The sequence below is a fragment of the Hypanus sabinus genome, chromosome 28 (genome assembly GCF_030144855.1).
Source record: "Hypanus sabinus isolate sHypSab1 chromosome 28, sHypSab1.hap1, whole genome shotgun sequence".
NCBI classification, from domain to species: domain Eukaryota; kingdom Metazoa; phylum Chordata; class Chondrichthyes; order Myliobatiformes; family Dasyatidae; genus Hypanus; species Hypanus sabinus.
The window spans coordinates 12693162-12709238 of NC_082733.1; the positions used below are offsets into that span (position 1 = coordinate 12693162).

The 16077-nt window shown below is 50.4% G+C and overlaps 1 long non-coding RNA gene across 5 annotated transcripts in view; it reads left to right on the plus strand.

Annotated features, from left to right (window-relative positions):
- LOC132382438 (uncharacterized) overlaps positions 1-16077 on the plus strand; it is a 206428-nt gene that overhangs the window by 88028 nt on the left and 102323 nt on the right. Inside the window, exons 3-4 of one of the 5 annotated variants that reach the window (XR_009508311.1) lie at positions 1855-1946; positions 8988-9642. This is a non-coding gene — a long non-coding RNA (uncharacterized LOC132382438). Of the gene's footprint in view, positions 1-1681; positions 1947-3090; positions 4833-8987; positions 9643-16077 lie in introns of those variants that run through there. The other 4 variants (XR_009508314.1, XR_009508313.1, XR_009508312.1 and 1 more) reach the window with 4 other exon arrangements.

Sequence of the window (16077 nt, forward strand, 5' to 3'; positions counted from 1 at the left end):
GACCCTCTCCAATGCCAGCACATCTTTCTAAGATGAGGAGCCCAAAACTGTTCACAATACTCAAGGTGAGGCCTCATCAGTGCCTTATAAAGCCTCAGCATCACATCCTTGCTCCTGTAATCTAAACCGCTTGAAATGAATGCTAACATGGCATTTGCCCTCCTCACCACTGACTCAACCTGCAAGTTAACCTTCAGGGTGTTCTACACAAGGACTCCCAAGCCCCTCTGCATCTCAGATTCCTGGGTTTCCTCCACGTTTAGAAAATAGTCCGCACATTTATTTCTATTACCAAAGTGCATGACCGTGTGAGGTGAGTTGCATTTGGAGACGTTTGCTAAGGAAAGAGATACAGTTATGGAGGAGTGTTTTGGTTCACACCGTACTGAGAGGGAAGTGAAACCTATTATCATAAACAAGGCAAAAGAGGTAAACAGAAGTCCCAGAAGAGAGCAGAGGAGAAACAGAAACCAGAAAAACAGATCAAGCAGCATCCGTGTTAAGAGAAAAAGAGTTAATGCTTTGGATATGGGATCCTGTCTAGGCCAAAGAGTCAAGTCTGCTGTTTTTGTAAATTAAGTAACATTTAATTACCATTTCCCTGACCAAAAGACTTTGAAAAATGCCAGTCCATATATCTCAAGTTTACGGAGCTCTTTTCATGAAAATATTAATCTGCTATGGTTCACCATAATCAGAGCCTCATGCAAAAGCAATTGATCCTATGGTGTCCTTGTAAGATTTGAGTTCCTGTTTCCTGTGGAGCTGTTTTAACAACTGCATAACTACTTCCAGCTAACTCCCCAATCTCCCAGGATTACTGTAACCTCTTTGGGACAGATTTCTAGTTGTGTCAAACCTTCAAGCTTATCCATTGATCAAACTGTTGTAATTAATTCGGGGTTGTGGTGATTTATGTCTAATATCAAGTTTATGTTAAATTATCTAACCTCTCCCCTAATCTGCAGTAACTAATAATCTTGTAACATTTAAAATATTATGGTGTTTGAACTGTTTTCTCTCTTTTGGCAACACACACAAGAAGCAAAAGTTTTGACTTTGCACTTTATATCCTCAGGGTACAGGTTATGAATTACTATTTTAAACGGAGACACAAGTGACTGCTGAGGAAGGGGACAAACACCAGAATTGGAAGGTGGGGGTGGGAGTACAAGCTGGCAGGTGAAAGGTGAAACCAGGTGGGGGGGAGGAGTTGAGTGGGGGGGAGGTGAAGTAAAAAGCTAAGAGATGATTGGTGGAAGAGGTAAAGTGCTGAAGAAAAAGAAATCTGAGGAGATTGTTATGTTTTGTAGCTTCAAAATATTAAATTAATTCAAAGGAAAACAATTAATCCAAGAATGCGGGTGTAACTTCATTTTTACTTTTAAGCCAGGTGTACACGTATGCAATTATAATGACATGCCATTATCACATTTTTACAAAAAGCCTTAATTATTTAAATGAATATATATAACATTTTTAACTCAAATATTATTGAAATATTGAATACATGACAGAGAGAACTGGGCCATGGAAGAAAGGGGAGGAGAGGAGTCAGTGGGAGGTGATGTGCAGGAGAGGGGTGAGGGAGCACACAGAATGGAGAATTGAAAAAGAGAGAAGGAAGGAGAGGGGAGAAATTACCTGAATTTAGCATGATTTCTCTAAATTTTTCTATTAGGTTGGAGGCTACCCAGACAGCAAAAGAGGTGTTCATCCTCCATCGTGGCCACTCTACTGTTAGTGGAATTTAGTGGGTCAGAAGGCATCTATGGAGAGAAATGGATAGCTGAAGTTTGGACAATGAATGTGGGACTTCAACCCAAAATGTTGACAATTCTTGTCCTTCTACAGATACTGCTTGTCCTGCTGAATTCCTCCAATCCAGATTCTTAGCTCCAGGTTCCAGTGTCTGCAGTCTCTTCTGTCTCCAGTCAATGTCTCAGGTTGTAATCTTTAATGTCTGCCACTGTTTCCGTGTATGAAAAACTAACTTCCAATGTGGCATCCACTGCATTGGTGAGGCCTGTCATAAACTAGGGGACCACTTCACTGAGCACCTCCACTCCATCCATCAGAAGCAGAAATTCCCAGATTCCCATTCCCATTCCGATGTGTTGGTCCATGGCCTCCTCTTGTGCCAAGTTTAAGCCTCAGGGTGGAGGAGCAACATATATTCCATTTGGATTGCCTCCAACCTGATGGCATGAATATTGATTTCTCCTCTGGTGAACAAAAATTTTCCCTCTCCTTCCCCCCTTCCTCTATTCCACACGCTGGCATTTTACCCTTCTCACCTGCCTACCACTTCCTCCTCAGTCTTCTCCTTCTACCCTTTCTCTTACAGTCCACTCTCCTCTCCTATCAAATTCCTTCTTCCCAGCCCTTGACCTCTCCCACCTACCTGGTTTCACCTAGCACCTTCCAGCCATCCTCCTTCCCCTTCCCCTCCTCCCACCTTTTTATTCTGTCACCTTCCCCCCTCCATTCCAGTCCTGAAGAAGGGTCTCAACACGAAATGTCAACTTTTAATTTATTTCCACAGAAGTTGCCTGATCTGCTGAGTTCCTTCAACACTTTTGTGTTTGTTGCTTTGAATTTCCAGCATCTGCAGATTTTCTCGTGTTCTTAACCCATTTAACTACCTGTGACAAATATACAAATAACCAAATAATATGTTTCTCCAAGTGCTAGTTTAGGTAGAGTTAAGAATTCCCTTGCCTTCCTTGTAAAACCTATTGTACCAGGAAGAAATTCACCCACTGGTAGCACAGGATGACAGTATCAGTGCATTGTACTCAGCCTCTGAAATATAGTTTGATGATTTTTTATAATTCAAAGCTCCAAGTACATTAATTATCACAGTATGTATGCAGTATACAATCCTGAGATTCATCTTCCCACAGACAGCCACAAAACAAAGAAAACCATGGAATGTGTTCCAAGAAAAACATTGAACACCACCCCCCCACCACAAAGAAAATTGTGCAAATGGCAAAAAAAGTGGAAAACACAGAATAAAAAACACAAAATCGAAAGAGTCCAGGCATATTCAGTTCAAGCTAGCATCATGTCTTTTGTCATCCACAGGATGCCCGGGTCAAAATCACCCAAAATAGCAACAAGAAGAAGCAGCAAGCAGAAACCAAGCACTTGATATTAATTTCTAACCTTTTTTGCTTTTGAATCTTTTAAGATCCAAATCCATAAATCCGAAATACTCTTGGATTGAGGTTGAATAACAACAATAAACAATGCATTTTCCTTTTAAGAAATGCGAGTTAGATTTCAATACTCTGCTGTAGTTTCACAGTACTGTAATTTGCATAAAGGTTGCCTGTGAATAAACTGAGTGGCCAAGGCACTAAAAATATAAGCATCAATGTAAATAAAGTCTAATATCTGCAGAGTTGCTCATGCCTACAAGATTTTACAGTCAGCTTTAAAAACTCCTTGTTCAATTGGATCCTCATTTGCAGACCCCAGTCAGTATGGATTGACAACAAAATCTCCTCCGTGATCTCCATCAGCACTGCTGCACCACAGGGTTGTGTGCTTGGCCTCCAATCTACTGGCTTTATACATATGACAGTGTAACTAAACACAGCTCCAATGCCATATTCAAGTTTGCTGATGACACCATTTTCATAAACAGAATCAAAGGTGGTGATGAATCAGCATATAAGAGGAAGACTGAAAATCTAGCTGAGAGGTGCCAGAACGACAACATCTCACTCACTCATGACAACGAGACCAAGGAGCTGATTATTGACTTCAGCAGCCAGTCCTTATTGGAAGATCAGAGGTGGAACGGGTCAATAGGCACCCGTTAGTCTCGCGAGACCATGGATTTGCGCCTTGGAAAGTTTCAGGGCAGAAATTCTGCAGATATTAGACTTTATTTACATTGATGCTTGTATGGGAGACCGGCAGTTGCCCATGCTGCAAGTCCCCTTCTCCATGCCACCGATGTTGTCCAAGGGAAGGGAAAGGGCTGATACAGCTTGGCACTGGTGTCGTCGCAGAGCAATGTGTGGTTAAGTGCCTTGCTCAAGGACACAACACGTTGCATTAGCTGAGGCTTGAACTAGCGACCTTTAGATCACTAGACCTACGTCTTAACCACTTGGCCATGTGGAACTATAAATTCCTCAGTGTTATTATTTTGGGGGATCTGTCCTGGGAGAGGCATATAAGTGCAGCTATGAAGAAAGCATAGTAGAACCTCTACTTAAGAGTTTGGGAAGATTCAGTGTGACATCTAAAACGTTGACAAACTTCTATAGATGTGTGGTGGAGGAGTACATTGACTGGCTGCATCACATCCTGGTATGGAAACACCAATGCCCTTGAATGGAAATCCCTACTAAAAGTAGTGAACAGCCCAGTCCATCAGGGTAAAGTCCTCCCTACCACCGAGCACATCTACATGAAGTGTTATTGCAGGAAAGCAGCATCCATCATCAGGGACCCCATCACCCAGGTCTTGCTCTCTTCGTGCTGCTTCCATCAGAAAGAAGGTACAGGAGCCTCAGGACTCTCACTAGCAGATTCAGGAACAGTTATTACCCCTCAACCATCAGACTTTGAACCAAGGAGAATAACTTCACTTGCCCCATCATTGAAATGTTCCCACAAACTATGGACTCCTTTTCAAGGACTCTTCATCTCATGTTCTTGATTGTTTATTGCAGTATCCATCATCAGGGACCCTCACCACCCAGGAGATGCTTTCTTCTTTTGAAAATGACTTTTCCAATGCTTCAGCATTTCCTTGGTATTGGGTTGGTGTGTCAGACCAAATGTTGTGCTCGAGGGAACCCAGAGCATTTTGACCCAGAGGTACAAGTGTAACGAGTTTGATGTGAGTGCTTTATTCTTTATGATGGTTAGGCTTATAGTGATTTACTGGGATTCACTCCATCCAGAACTTCACACAGTTGCATTCTCTCACATACTTGGGATTGGTCATATAGAAATAAGATGGGTAGTGGGACTTCAGGGTGTGAGAAATGTAAGAGTGTGAAAAACCCTGTTAAGCATGATTCACATTTTACCACTACTACTGTTCTCAGTCACAAAATGTTTTATGAAAATTTCAAAGGCTGAAATATCCAGCAGGTGCCTGCAGCCTTTTAACATTAGAATTACCAATATCTTTTGGGTTTGTTGGAAGTCCATTTCTATTGGTAGCTAATAATAAAAAAAAAATTGGCCCAAAGTTCAAAGTAAAATGTATTATCAAAGCACATATTTGTCATCATATGCAATCCTGAGATTCATTTTCTTGTGGACATACTCAATAGTAACTATAATGGGATCAATGAACAGTCAACCAGAGTGCTGAAGACAACAAACTGTGCAAATACAGATATAACTAAGTAGCAATAATGAAACCATGAGATAAAAGAGTTCTTAAAGTGAGATCATTGGTTGTGGGAACATATCAAAGTTGGGTCAAGAAAAGTTGAGTATAGTGATCCCATTTTATTAAAGAGCCTGATGGTTGATGGGTAGTAACCTGTTGGTGCAAGTTTTGAGGCTTTTCTACCCTCTACCTGATGACAGCAGCAAAAAGAGCGCATGACCTGGGTGGTGGCAATCTGTAATGATGGATGCTACTTTCACGTGTCCGTGTTTCATGTAGATGGGTGGGAGGGCTTTACCCATGATGTACTGGGCTGAAGCCACAACTTTCCAATGAACAATGTAGAATATTCTCCCTGTAAGTGACAAAAGTGACAGTTCTTTATGATTTGTTATTAGAAATAACCCCATTAGATGATTAAAGTAATCACAAATCTTATGTTTAGGTAAGTTGAGTTTCTCGTCATACGCACAAGTATGGTGAGGTAGAGATACAATGAAAACATTGCTTGTAGAATCACAGGCACATAGGTGCAGACAAGTAAAAGTATATAACATGTAGATGACAGAGAAATCAGAGAGTAAAGAAAAACAAGGCATTAGTGCAAGAGATGGGCTGTAGTGCTCCATTACCCACAGAGTTAGGGTTGTACAGCTCTGTTCAAGTACAGGATGGTTGTAGGAAGGTAGCTGTTGTTGAATCTAGTGGTGTAGGACTTCAGATATCTGTGCCTCTGGCCTAATGGTAAAAGTGGAAAGACAACATGATCCAGATGGTGGAGACCCTTGATAAGACCATAAGATATAGGAGCTGAAATGGGCCATTTGGCCCATCATGTCTGCTCCGCCATTTCATCATGGCTGATCCAATTTTTCTTTCAGCCCCAGCCTCCTGCCTTCTTCCCTTATCACTTCATGCCCTGACCAATCAAAAATCTATGAGAGACTTCTTTAAATACACCCAGTGACTTGATCCTTATAAATTCCACAGATTCACCAGTTTCTAGCTTAAAAAAAAAATCTCCTCATCTCAGTTTGAGATGGACAGTAGGGCACATTATATTCATATTCTGAACTTTAAAGATTGAATCTTCAGCCAGAAATACTGCAGTAATAAATGGGCTTTGAAGCCTATTTATTACACCTAGGATATTGTGTGCAGTTCTGGTGTCCTAATCTGAGGAAAGACATTTTTGCCATAGAGGGAGTACAGAGAAGGTTCACCAGATTGACTCCTGGGATGGCAGGACTTTCATATGAAAAAAGACTGGATCAACTAGGCTTATACTCGCTGGAATTTAGAAGGTTGAGGGGAATCTTATTGAAACGTATAAAATTCTAAAGGGATTGGACAGGCTAAATGCAGAAAGATTGTTTCCGATGTTGGGGGAGTCCAGAATGAGGGGTCACAGTTTAAGGATAAAGGGGAAGCCTTTTAGGACCAAGATGAGGAAAAACTTCTTCACAGAAAGAGTGGTGAATCTGTGGAATTCTCTGCCACAGGAAACAGTTGAGGCTGGTTCATTGGCTATATTTAAGAGGAAGTTAGATATGGCCCTTGTGGCTAAAGGGATCAGGGGGTGTGGAGAGAAAACAGGTACAGGGTTCTGAGTTGGATGATCAGCCATGATCATACTGAATGGTGGTGCAGGCTCGAAGGGCCGAATGGCCTACTCCTGCACCTATTTTCTATGTTTCTATGAAGCCATTGAAATGCATTAGTTATGAGAAGTACTGGTTGGGCCCCATTTTGAATAACTCTGTGATTCATTCCGAGCATCATGTCCCAGGCAGGGTCCATTAACCTCAGATGCAAATCACATTAACCAGAATGATGTTGGAGCTTAAATTGTTAACTTATAAACATAGGTTGCAAGGATTAGGCTATATCACCCAACCTAATGTTTCAAAGTTATTTTAAGGAAGAGATTGAAGGGTTAAAGAATCAAGAAATGGACGTAGAGTTAACAAGCACATCATCCCAGATCTAACTGAATAGTGGAATGTATCTGAAGAGCTGAATTATCTGAGTAGACCATTACTGCACACGGCGGTCAGTCAGAACACATCATTAAAAAATTACTAGAAGGATATTGAGTCCTTTGCTAATGGAAATGTTCTCCTTAGAGTTGTAGAGAATTACGAGATAGAAACAGACTCTTCAGTGCAACTGGCCCATGGCAATCACAATAACCTTCCATGCCCTTCCTTTCCATGTACCTGTCCAATTGCCTCTTATACGTTGAAATTTTACCTACCTCAGCCACCTCCTCTAGCAAATCATTTCCAGTTACTTGCTAACCTCTGTGTAGGGAAGTTATCTCTGAGGTGTCTTTTAAATCTCTCCCCTCATATCTTGTATCTGGGCTCTCTAGCTTTGGACTCCCCAACTCTGGGGAGAAGGCTATGACCTTTCACCCTATCCATAACCATTCTGGTTTTATAAACTTCAATGAAGTGACTTCACCTTCAGGAATAAAGATCCAGTGTGGCCATCTTCTCCCTTAACTGCAGGTAGCATCCTTGTAAATCTGATCTCCAATTTTCAAGCCAGTAATTATTGGAATAGCTTGAATTGCTCTGTTAAATTTCCCTTAACTTTTGTTGTTCAGAAGAGGGAAATCCCCTGCTCCTGTTATTGCTTCCACATACCCAGCAGAATTACTGTAAATCTCATTTATACCCTCTCTTGACAACCTTTCCAAATGTGGAAGCAGTTTTCTTGCTATGGTGTAATCAGAGAGCTATAAATATTTAGCATTAATTTCTTTATTCCTTGCCTCTGGTTATAAATCTACAAACCACATGTGCTTTATAATGACCTTATTAACCAGTCATCACTTTCAAAGCTTTGAATGCATACACCCCTCTTTCTGTTCCTCTCAAATCTGTATTATTTTGTCTTTGTTGCCTAATTCTTGCTACTAAATTGTACTGTTTCGTGCACCTCCACTTTATCTGCTAGGTATCTTTCCACTCCATCAATTTGTGTATCTGTTGAAATTTGCTGTGGCCCTCTGTACTATTAAGTAGATTTCCAGGTTTTTCTGTGATCCAGAAATGTTTAAAAAGTAAGACAGATACACAGAACTTAGAATAGTACAGGCCCTTCAGCCTAGAATGTTATACTGACCCTTTAACCTACTCTAAGATCAATCTGACACTTCGCTCCCACATAGCCCTCTATTTTTCTCTCTTCCACATGTCTATCTAAGTCTCTTAGATGTCCCTAATGTATCTGCTTCTAAGTGCGTTCCACACACCCATCACTCTGTCAGACACTAATTTAGGCAATTTGAAAGTCTAGAACAGTACAACACAGTACAGGCCCTTTGGCCCACAATGTTGTGCTGACCTTTTAACATACTCTAAAATCAATCTAATGCTTCCCCCCCATTATGAATGCATAATAAAACTCATTGTCCCTTGTACTGATCCAAGATAAGATTTTTTTGTGCCTTCCTTCGTTCTGAAAAGTGACTACTTTTATTCTGGTTCCTATGTTCCTGATACAGTTTTTGTTATTGGGTAGACTTAATAAAGTGAATATGGATTCAAAGTAAATTTATTATTAAAGTGTACGCATGTGGTTTATAACCCTGAGGTTCGTCTTCCCACAGGCAGCCACGAAACAAAGAAAACCCTAGAACCTGTTCAAAAGAAAATGTCAAGAAAACTCCCTCCAGATGCAGACAAACAAACAAAATAAAATCACACTGATCGCAAAAAAAAACCAAGCAAAAACCACAGAAAGTAAAACACATAATCAAAGGAGTCCAGGCATCTTAAGTTCAGTTCAATCTAGTGCTGTGTTGTTGGTTAACTGCAGGCTGCTCTGATCAAAATAGCAACAAAAACAGGAGCGACCAGGCACAAGAAACACATCATAATGTGGACTACAGAATTTAATCCACATACTGCGTTCATTAAATCTTGCCCAAGTCACAGGACTCGGGCACAATCCGGCAGCATCGAGCGAGAGGGAGAGAGGGACTGTCACATGCAGACACCTCCCACCGGCAGCATCGAGCGAGAGGGAGAGAGGGACTGTCACAGGACTCAGACACCTCCCTCCGGCAGCGTCGAACGAGAGGGAGAGAGGGACTGTCACATGCAGACACCTCCCTCCGGCAGCATCGAGCGAGAGGGAGAGAGGGACTGTCACAGGACTCAGACACCTCCCTCCGGCAGCGTCGAGCGAGAGGGAGAGAGGGACTGTCACAGGACTCAGACACCTCCCTCCGGCAGCATCGAGCGAGAGGGGGAGAGGGACTGTCACAGGACTCAGACACCTCCCTCCGGCAGCGTCGAGCGAGAGGGAGAGAGGGACTGTCACAGGACTCAGACACCTCCCTCCGGCAGCATCGAGCGAGAGGGAGAGAGGGACTGTCACATGCAGACGCCTCCCTCCGGCAGCGTCGAGCGAGAGGGAGAGAGGGACTGTCACATGCAGACACCTCCCTCCGGCAGCATCGAGCGAGAGGGAGAGAGGGACTGTCACATGCAGACACCTCCCTCTGGCAGCATCGAGCGAGAGGGAGAGAGGGACTGTCACATGCAGACACCTCCCTCCGGCAGCATCGAGTGAGAGGGCGAGAGGGACTGTCACAGGACTCAGGCACCTCCCTCCGGCAGCATCGAGCGAGAGGGCGAGAGGGACTGTCACATGCAGACACCTCCCTCCGGCAGCATCGAGCGAGAGGGAGCGAGGGACTGTCACAGGACTCAGGCACCTCCCTCTGGCCGCATCGAGCGAGAGGGAGAGAGGGTCTGTCACAGGACTCAGACACCTCCCTCCGGCAGCATCGAGCGAGAGGGAGAGAGGGACTGTCACAGGACTCAGACACCTCCCTCCGGCAGCATCGAGCGAGAGGGAGAGAGGGATTGTCACAGGACTCAGACACCTCCCTCCGGCAGCATCGAGCGAGAGGGACTGTCACAGGACTCAGGCACCTCCCTCCGGCAGCATCGAGCGAGAGGGAGAGAGGGACTGTCACAGGACTCAGGCACCTCCCTCCGGCAGCATCGAGCGAGAGGGAGAGAGGGACTGTCACATGCAGACGCCTCCCTCCGGCAGCATCGAGCGAGAGGGCGAGAGGGACTGTCACATGCAGACACCTCCCTCCGGCAGCATCGAGCGAGAGGGCGAGAGGGACTGTCACATGCAGACACCTCCCTCCGGCAGCATCGAGCGAGAGGGAGAGAGGGACTGTCACAGGACTCAGACACCTCCCTCCGGCAGCGTCGAGCGAGAGGGAGAGAGGGACTGTCACATGCAGACACCTCCCTCCGGCAGCATCGAGCGAGAGGGAGAGAGGGACTGTCACAGGACTCAGACACCTCCCTCCGGCAGCGTCGAGCGAGAGGGAGAGAGGGACTGTCACATGCAGACGCCTCCCTCCGGCAGCGTCGAGCGAGAGGGAGAGAGGGACTGTCACATGCAGACACCTCCCTCCGGCAGCATCGAGCGAGAGGGAGAGAGGGATTGTCACAGGACTCAGGCACCTCCCTCCGGCAGCATCGAGCGAGAGGGCGAGAGGGACTGTCACATGCAGACACCTCCCTCCGGCAGCATCGAGTGAGAGGGCGAGAGGGACTGTCACAGGACTCAGGCACCTCCCTCCGGCAGCATCGAGTGAGAGGGAGAGAGGGACTGTCACATGCAGACACCTCCCTCCGGCAGCATCGAGCGAGAGGGCGAGAGGGACTGTCACAGGACTCAGACACCTCCCTGGGGCAGCATCGAGTGAGAGGGCGAGAGGGACTGTCACAGGACTCAGACACCTCCCTCCGGCAGCATCGAGCGAGAGGGCGAGAGGGACTGTCACATGCAGACACCTCCCTCCGGCAGCATCGAGCGAGAGGGCGAGAGGGACTGTCACAGGACTCAGGCACCTCCCTCCGGCAGCATCGAGCGAGAGGGCGAGAGGGACTGTCACAGGACTCAGACACCTCCCTCCGGCAGCATCGAGCGAGAGGGAGAGAGGGTCTGTCACAGGACCCAGACACCTCCCTCCGGCAGCATCGAGCGAGAGGGAGAGAGGGATTGTCACAGGACTCAGACACCTCCCTCCGGCAGCATCGAGCGAGAGGGAGAGAGGGACTGTCACAGGACTCAGGCACCTCCCTCCGGCAGCATCGAGCGAGAGGGAGAGAGGGACTGTCACATGCAGACGCCTCCCTCCGGCAGCATCGAGCGAGAGGGAGAGAGGGACTGTCACATGCAGACGCCTCCCTCCGGCAGCATCGAGCGAGAGGGCGAGAGGGACTGTCACATGCAGACACCTCCCTCCGGCAGCGTCGAGCGAGAGGGAGAGAGGGACTGTCACAGGACTCAGACACCTCCCTCCGGCAGCGTCGAGCGAGAGGGAGAGAGGGACTGTCACATGCAGACGCCTCCCTCCGGCAGCGTCGAGCGAGAGGGAGAAAGGGACTGTCACATGCAGACACCTCCCTCCGGCAGCATCGAGCGAGAGGGAGAGAGGGATTGTCGCAGGACTCAGGCACCTCCCTCCGGCAGCATCGAGCGAGAGGGCGAGAGGGACTGTCACATGCAGACACCTCCCTCCGGCAGCATCGAGTGAGAGGGCGAGAGGGACTGTCACATGCAGACACCTCCCTCCGGCAGCATCGAGCGAGAGGGAGAGAGGGACTGTCACAGGACTCAGGCACCTCCCTCCGGCAGCATCGAGCGAGAGGGAGAGAGGGACTGTCACAGGACTCAGATACCTCCCTCCGGCAGCATCGAGCGAGAGGGAGCGAGGGACTGTCACAGGACTCAGACACCTCCCTCCGGCAGCATCGAGAGAGAGGGAGAGAGGGACTGTCACAGGACTCAGACACCTCCCTCCGGCAGCATCGAGTGAGAGGGCGAGAGGGACTGTCACATGCAGACACCTCCCTCCGGCAGCATCGAGCGAGAGGGAGAGAGGGACTGTCACAGGACTCAGGCACCTCCCTCCGGCAGCATCGAGCGAGAGGGCGAGAGGGACTGTCACAGGACTCAGGCACCTCCCTCCGGCAGCATCGAGCGAGAGGGCGAGAGGGACTGTCACAGGACTCAGACACCTCCCTCCGGCAGCATCGAGCGAAAGGGAGCGAGGGACTGTCACCGGACTCAGGCACCTCCCTCTGGCCGCATCGAGCGAGAGGGAGAGAGGGTCTGTCACAGGACTCAGACACCTCCCTCCGGCAGCATCGAGCGAGAGGGAGAGAGGGACTGTCACAGGACTCAGACACCTCCCTCCGGCAGCATCGAGCGAGAGGGAGAGAGGGATTGTCACAGGACTCAGACACCTCCCTCCGGCAGCATCGAGCGAGAGGGAGAGAGGGACTGTCACAGGACTCAGGCACCTCCCTCCGGCAGCATCGAGCGAGAGGGAGAGAGGGACTGTCACATGCAGACGCCTCCCTCCGGCAGCATCGAGCGAGAGGGAGAGAGGGACTGTCACATGCAGACACCTCCCTCCGGCAGCATCGAGCGAGAGGGAGAGAGGGATTGTCACAGGACTCAGACACCTCCCTCCGGCAGCATCGAGCGAGAGGGGAAGAGGGACTGTCACATGCAGACACCTCCCTCCGGCAGCATGGAGCGAGAGGGAGAGAGGGACTGTCACAGGACTCAGACACCTCCCTCCGGCAGCATCGAGCGAGAGGGAGAGAGGGATTGTCACAGGACTCAGGCACCTCCCTCCGGCAGCATCGAGCGAGAGGGAGAGAGGGACTGTCACAGGACTCAGACACCTCCCTCCGGCAGCGTCGAGCGAGAGGGAGAGAGGGGCTGTCACATGCAGACACCTCCCTCCGGCAGAGTCGAGCGAGAGGGAGAGAGGGATTGTCACAGGACTCAGGCACCTCCCTCCGGCAGCATCGAGCGAGAGGGCGAGAGGGACTGTCACATGCAGACACCTCCCTCCGGCAGCATCGAGTGAGAGGGCGAGAGGGACTGTCACATGCAGACACCTCCCTCCGGCAGCATCGAGCGAGAGGGAGAGAGGGACTGTCACAGGACTCAGGCACCTCCCTCCGGCAGCATCGAGCGAGAGGGCGAGAGGGACTGTCACAGGACTCAGACACCTCCCTCCGGCAGCATCGAGCGAGAGGGAGCGAGGGACTGTCACAGGACTCAGGCACCTCCCTCTGGCCGCATCGAGCGAGAGGGAGAGAGGGTCTGTCACAGGACTCAGACACCTCCCTCCGGCAGCATCGAGCGAGAGGGAGAGAGGGATTGTCACAGGACTCAGACACCTCCCTCCGGCAGCATCGAGCGAGAGGGAGAGAGGGACTGTCACATGCAGACGCCTCCCTCCGGCAGCATCGAGCGAGAGGGAGAGAGGGACTGTCACATGCAGACACCTACCTCCGGCAGCATCGAGCGAGAGGGGGAGAGGGACTGTCACATGCAGACACCTCCCTCCGGCAGCGTCAAGCGAGAGGGAGAGAGGGACTGTCACATGCAGACACCTCCCTCCGGCAGCGTCGAGCGAGAGGGAGAGAGGGACTGTCACATGCAGACACCTCCCTCCGGCAGCATCGAGCGAGAGGGAGAGAGGGACTGTCACATGCAGACACCTTTCTCCGGCAGCATCGAGCGATAAGGAGAGAGGGACTGTCACATGCAGACACCTCCCTCCGGCAGCATCGAGCGAGAGGGAGAGGGGGACTGTCACAGGACTCAGGCACCTCGCTCCGGCAGCATCGAGCGAGAGGGCGAGAGGGACTGTCACATGCAGACACCTCCCTCCGGCAGCATCGAGTGAGAGGGAGAGAGGGACTGTCACATGCAGACACCTCCCTCCGGCAGCATCGAGCGAGAGGGAGAGAGGGACTGTCACAGGACTCAGACACCTCCCTCCGGCAGCATCGAGCGAGAGGGAGAGAGGGACTGTCACATGCAGACGCCTCCCTCCGGCAGCGTCGAGCGAGAGGGAGAGAGGGACTGTCACATGCAGACACCTCCCTCCGGAAGCATCGAGCGAGAGGGATAGAGGGACTGTCACATGCAGACACCTCCCTCCGGCAGCATCGAGCGAGAGGGAGAGAGGGACTGTCACAGGACTCAGGCACCTCCCTCCGGCAGCATGAGCGAGAGGGAGAGAGGGACTGTCACAGGACTCAGACACCTCCCTCCGGCAGCATCGAGCGAGAGGGAGAGAGGGACTGTCACAGGACTCAGACACCTCCCTCCGGCAGCATTGAGCGAGAGGGAGAGAGGGACTGTCACAGGAGTCAGACACCTCCCTCCTGCAGCATCGAGCGAGAGGGAGAGAGGGACTGTCACATGCAGACACCTCCCTCCGGCAGCATCGAGCGAGAGGGAGAGAGGGACGGTCACAGGACTCCGACACCTCCCTCCGGCAGCATCGATCGAGAGGGAGAGAGAGACTGTCACATGCTGACACCTCCCACCGGCATCATCGAGCGAGAGGGAGAGAGGGACTGTCACAGGACTCAGACACCTCCCTCCCGCAGCAACGAGCGACAGGGAGCGAGGGATTGTCACATGCAGACACCTCCCTCCGTCAGCATCGAGCGAGAGGGAGAGAGGGACTGTCACATGCAGACACCTGCTTCCGGCAGGATCGAGCGAGAGGGAGAGAGGGACTGTCACAGGACTCAGACACCTCCCTCCGGCAGGATCGAGCGAGAGGGAGAGAGGGACTGTCACAGGACTCAGACACCTCCCTCCGGCAGCATCGAGCGAGAGGGAGAGAGGGACTGTCACAGGACTCAGACACCTCCCTCCGGCAGGATCGAGCGAGAGGGAGAGAGGGACTGTCACAGGACTCAGGCACCTCCCTCCGGCAGCATCGAGCGAGAGGGAGAGAGGGACTGTCACATGCAGACACCTCCCTCCGGCAGGATCGAGCGAGAGGGAGAGAGGGACTGTCACAGGACTCAGACACCTCCCTCCGGCAGGATCGAGCGAGTGGGAGAGAGGGACTGTCACAGGACTCAGACACCTCCCTCCGGCAGCAACGAGCGAGAGGGAGAGAGGGACTGTCACATGCAGACACCTCCCTCCGGCAGCATCGAGCGAGAGGGAGAGAGGGACTGTCACATGCAGACACCTCCCTCCGGCAGCATCGAGCGAGAGGGAGAGAGGGACTGTCACAGGACTCAGGCACCTCCCTCGAGCAGCAGCTAGCGATAGGGAGAGAGGGACTGTCACAGGACTCAGGCACCTCCCTCCGGCAGGATCGAGCGAGAGGGAGAGAGGGACTGTCACAGGACTCAGACACCTTCCTCCGGCAGGATCGAGCGAGAGGGAGAGAGGGACTGTCTCAGGACTCAGACACCTTCCTCCGGCAGGATCGAGCGAGAGGGAGAGAGGGACTGTCACATGCAGACACCTCCCTCCGGCAACGTCGAGCGAGAGGGAGAGAGGGACTGTCACAGGACTCAGACACCTTCCTCCGGCAGGATCGTGCGAGAGGGAGAGAGGGACTGTCACAGGACTCAGACACCTCCCTCCGGCAGGATCGAGCGAGAGGGAGAGAGGGACTGTCACATGCAGACACTTCCCTCCGTCAACGTCGAGCGAGAGGGAGAGAGGGACTGTCACAGGACTCAGACACCTTCCTCCGGCAGCATCGAGCGAGAGGGAGAGAGGGACTGTCACATGCAGACCTCCCTCTGGCAGGATCGTGCGAGAGGGAGAGAGGGACTGTCACAGGACTCAGACACCTCCCACCGGCAGGATCGAGCGAG